Source organism: Myotis davidii, unplaced genomic scaffold, assembly GCF_000327345.1.
Source record: "Myotis davidii unplaced genomic scaffold, ASM32734v1 scaffold425, whole genome shotgun sequence".
Lineage (NCBI taxonomy): Eukaryota > Metazoa > Chordata > Mammalia > Chiroptera > Vespertilionidae > Myotis > Myotis davidii.
The window spans coordinates 3,640,146-3,645,286 of record NW_006296413.1 but is presented as its reverse complement, the minus strand read 5'-3'; the positions used below and the strand labels follow the sequence as shown (position 1 = coordinate 3,645,286).

Here is a 5,141-nt window from a genome sequence, read left to right as displayed (position 1 = left end):
TGGCAGACACCGAGCTGGTCCCACAGACACAGCACACAGGATGGCTGGCCCTGCCTTCACGGCGCCCCCTCACGGGCACAGGCCTGAGGTGGTGATGGCACAGACTAGGTTAGCACCGCTGTGGTCACAGCCACAACGGAGTGAAGTGCAGCCCGAAGCCCTGGCGGGTAGCTCCGCTGGTTAGAGCCGTCCCAGTCAGGGCATACAAGAATCAGCCAATGACGCATCAGTGAGTGGAGTGACAAACCGATGTTTCTCTCCCTCTCTCTCCCTTCTCCCCTCTCTCAAAGAATTAAGGTTTTTAGGAGCGTGGCCTGGGAGTAAGGACAGAAACCCTCACTTGGAGGAGGGACCTGTGAGCTCCCCTTTGGGAGGGACGGCCTGTCTGAGGAAGAGCATTTCCAGCGGAGACCAGGGCATGGCAGCCCCTGAGCTGTGAAGGGGCTGGAGCCACCTTCAGATTCGGATGTGACTCCAGGGGCCAGGAGGCCTCCCAACTGTCCTTGGGGAAAGATCTGCTGTCCTCATGTCCTGTGTGCTTTGTGGTTTCAGCTCTGCCATATAAGTTGACTAGTTATTTAAAAGCATGCTTTAAAATTTCTAAGTGTTTGGGAAATATTGTTAACTATTGTAATCTATTTCTAATTTAATGAATGATTGGTTACCTGAGCAAGCAGCCTGTACAGTTCCTGCTTTTTGGAGTCTATGGTTCCCTTTTTCATCGTTTCAGGTATGATAAGCACATAGGTTTTTGTTGTTGTGTTAATCCTCACCTGAGGGTATTTTTCATGGATTTTAGAGAGAACGGGAGGGAAGGGGAGAGACAGAAATACTGATGTGAGAGAGACACATTGATTGGTTGCCTCCCACACGTGCCCCAACCGGGCGGGGATTGAGCCTGCAACTGAGGACCAGAGTTGGACCCAGGACCTTCAGTCCACGCGCCGACTAGGGCCAGGTATGACATTTTGATGACGTCCCCTGGCAGTCAGAGGTGCTCCGTGTCACGTCCTGTCTGGAGCAGCCACTGCCTCGGGTGTTTCTCCGTCCGATCCAGACCCGCTGCACCTGAAATGAGAAGTGGGATCACAGCCCCACTCCTCGCTGCTCTCACCTCTCCGAGGCGGCTTAGTCTGTCCCCGTGTCCCCTGCAGTGTTACTGGAACCTGGAGATTCCCAGCAGCACAGACCGCCCTCCTCTGTGCAGGGCTTTCTGCTTGGAATTCACTGTGTCTGATGTCCACAGGCCAGGCCTGCACCTGCGCCCGCCCACCCGGCCGCGTCCTGTTTGCATTTGACTGAAGTACCTGTCGGTTATTTTCATCCGTTGAGGTGTTTTTGAAGCTATTTTTACTTCTCTTTTCTGCTCATCATGCTTTATTTTACACGGTTGTGATGAGTGGTTATTTTGCTTTTCCACTTCAGGTTATGTTATGGGCACAGTTCCGCCAGGATGGCACCCTCGGGGGCACTCTGGTGTGTGAGCCTGTCAGGGCCCCCTGTGAGCCACTGGGGGGAGGGGTGGTTACGGCATTTTGTGGTTACAAATGACGCTGTCACAAACGGCTTTGGGCAAGTCCCTCTTTTGGTTTGCGGCCCAACTGGCTGAAGGAAGGGCAGGTGCTCTGTTCTCCTTGCTCGCTGCCTGTGCCCTCCAGATGGTTCTCAGGGGCAGTTATGTACACTTTCCCCCACTGCCCTGCAAATGCAGCCGTTTTTGTTCATGCTCATGGACTGAGTGCGGAGTGGTTCCTTGAAGCCATTGTAACTTCCACCCTATTAGCTCACTCTTGGGGGTTCCCACAGTACAAGCCTTGAGATCTGGTCATTAACGTGTTACATTAATTCTTTGCTCATGTTACAGAGTATGTTCTGCCTTCCCACATTTCTGAGGCCTCCTAAGGCCAGAGCTCTGTTACTTCATCGTCAGGTTGGGACTTAGATGGCCGTTCATGGTTCCCCTCTCCTGCTGCAATCAGTAAGTGCCTCTCCTTTGTGGTGTGTTTGGGTTGAAGCTGGAGGGAGGCTGTGAGGCAGATGGGCCAGGAGGAGGGTCGGGTGGAGGGAGCCGGGTGAGAGGTTTGGGGGCTGGGCCTTCAGGACTGGCTCTGAGCCCATCTGGTCATCCACAAACCATGTGTGTGTGTGTATGCCTGTGCATGGCTATGTGTACGACTCATGTATGTCTATGACTGTGTATGTCTGTGTATGACTTTATATATGACTCGTGTGTGTGTGACTATTACTGTAACAGTGTGTGTATGAGTGTGGGTGACTATAGGACTCGTGTGTGTGTGTGTGTGTGTGTGAAGTGGGGCTGGCTCAGCTCGCATTCAATCCTCGGAATGAGTAGAAAGGACCCAGTTCTCCGCTGTGTGTGACCCTGAGCAGGATTCACCCCTCTGTGAGCCTCAGCTTCTCACCTGGCCTTGCTGGGGAGGGACTTCTGAACTCCTTGAGCTGACATGAGGGGCCAGGACTGCTCCCGGTGAGAGGCGGGGCAGGACTCCCGGACTAGAACTGCAGAGCTAGTGGGAGCTGCTCCCACCAGACCCGCCGGGGGCCCGGGGGTGCAGAGTCTGGGCTGGGAGCAGTGGGTGCTGCGGGCAGGGGGCTTGGAGGGTGGCCTGGGGCAGATACTGGCTAAGGGTCCAGATTGGGCTTCGTGGATCTTGGGCCCTGGCGACTTGGACCCGTCCTCCCCGGAACTCAGACTCCAGTGAGTCCGAGGAGAGGAGAGAGGCCGGTGGGGGCACTGAGCGTCCGACTTCATGTTCGAGTAGCGGCAGTTCCCGGGAAGGATCCACAGCGGCGCTGGAGAGCGGTAGGAGGCCTGCAAGCCGGCAGGTGGGCGTTTGTGCACCCCACGTGGCCAGGGCGCAGCAGACCTAGGTCACCGCTGGCATTTGAGCTAGGCCGGAGTGCTCAACCTGCCCCCTAGGTCTTAGGTTTCCTGTTCTGATTGCAGAGCTTAAGATTTTTACCTTTAAATATAAAAATAATCCACATAGAGTTGAACATCCAAGCCCTGGAAAAGATACAAAATGGTAGTAAAGTCCCTTCCCTCACCCATCCCTCCAGTTCCTTTGAACGTTTCTGGACATTTCTATGCACATACACAGCTGTCACTGCTAGAACAGGCAGGACCATGTGCAGTTCCGTTTGCCGTCTGACCTCATGGCTCCTGCAGCGGAAGGAGCACCAGCACAGCAGGCAACGTGGGCCTGAGGGGACGTGTGTCCCCCGGCCGCACCTGGCAGGGCTGTCAGGGTAGGAGTGAGCCTGGGATGGGGAGGCGCGGAGCCGCCGCAGGTGTTTCTTTTACTGGACGCGGCTCATGGCCGCGTTCAGGTTTTGCTTTTCACCTTTGAATCTGTGAGAAAATGAGCAGGAAAAAGCAAAAGGCACTGGTGGTGGCACACCCAGCACTGCTGGGTCAGGGTTCGAGTCCCTGTGGTGTCCTTGCTTCCTTCCAGCTCTCCCCCTCCAGGCCCTTTCTCCCCACCCCATCTGGGACATCATTCTCCCCAAGGACAGATGTCGGGGTGGGGTGCCTCTCTCCCAGGAACTCTCCTGTTCCACTGTCCCTCACCTCACGCAGGTCCCCTCCCACCCCCAAGGGGTGAAGGAGATGGAACAGGCCTCACCCCTCGAGGCCAGGGAGGACAGTTCCGACTTCTGGGCTCCTACTCCCACACCCGTTGGCCAGATGTCTCCCCTCTTTTCACCTGGAGTTGGTATGGGTGGTCCTTGTGGACAAGGTGGAAGATGTTGTGCATCTGAAAGTACACCACAAAGTAGGGTTGGTAGGAAAGCATTGGGTTCAGTTTGCCGGGAGTGCAGACTAGTGGGGTACAAGGCTGGAAAAAGGGTTGGGCTCTGAGGTGTCTGCTTTTCCCACATGTGAGTCTCAAGTGAGGAGATGCATTTGAAAAATTCCGAAAAAAATGTTTGGGTCTCAAACTCAAATTCAAGATGATATTTATTTTATTTATTAACAATAATTTAGCCTGGCTGGCATGGCTCAGTGGTTAAGCATCGACCTATGAACCAGGAGGTCACAGTTCAATTCCCAGTCAGGGCATATATGGGGTTGTGGGCTTGGTTGGGGGTCCAATCTCCAGTGGGGGACATGTAGGAGGCAGCCAATCAATGATTCTCTCATCACTAATACTTCTATCTCTCCCTCTTACTCTCCCTCTCCGAAATAAAAATATATTTTAAAAAACAATAATTTATGTTTTTCTCTGTGCTTGACACTTCTAAATGCTTTATAAATACAGGGATGGGCAAAAGTAGGCTCACCGTTGTATTATGACATTCTTTTGAGTTAATAAAGCTATTGTAATAATTATAACTGGCATGTCTTTTTCCATATAACTGAGAAACTACTTTTTCCCACTCTGTATATTATTTAATTCTCACATGAGTAGGTTATTTCCATTCTCAAATAAGAAAAGTGAGGTAAGGGACTATAAACTACGGAGCTGGAATCTGAACTCAGTCTGACTCCAAAGCCTGAACAATATACCAGGCCAACATCTAGAGTTTTCCATACTTAAACGTCTACCTTTCTGGGTCAGGCTTTTCCCAGTTTTGATTTTATAGACACACCCAACACTATGTTCAGTGAGGGTCATACATATATCTTGCAATCTCACAAGGTAGTAATTCTTTTTACACAACTTCACAGAAGAGAAGACTTAGACGAGGACCGGGTAAATTCTGAGTTAGCATTCAGACCTAGCGTCCCCCAACAATCTGTGACTAACTCCTCTGCCTTAAGGACCCACTCAGAGTATTTCTCTTTCCAACACAGCACCCCAGTGCTGGAGCAGGCCGCAGGATGACAAAGCAAGAGGGGCTGCCAGGCGGCTCCTTGTAGCTGGGCCACGTGGTACCTCCCCAGCCGCCTCCTCTGCTCCTGGCCGCACCTCCAGCCCCGTGAGCCCCTTGCACACTCTTCGCGAACTCTCTCGCTTTCACCCTTTGTGTCAAGGAAAACACGAGGTTCCAGCTGAGAACTCGTTGCTCCGAGGTCCCGACAAATAGCTGGGCTCCCACCGGTGCTGGCTAAGCGGCTCCCATCACCTGCCGCCTCCCACCGTCCGCAGGGCCCGCTTTGCAGAGCCTGGGCGCGC

General features: G+C 53.0%; 1 long non-coding RNA gene across 1 annotated transcript; it reads left to right on the top strand.

Moving 5' to 3' along the window:
• The first annotated feature begins 864 nt into the window (after positions 1-864).
• LOC107184352 lies at positions 865-2,963 on the top strand. Its single transcript, XR_001515176.1, has 2 exons — positions 865-1,332; positions 1,865-2,963. It is a non-coding gene; the product is annotated as an uncharacterized LOC107184352 (long non-coding RNA).
• Positions 2,964-5,141: the final 2,178 nt, after the last annotated feature.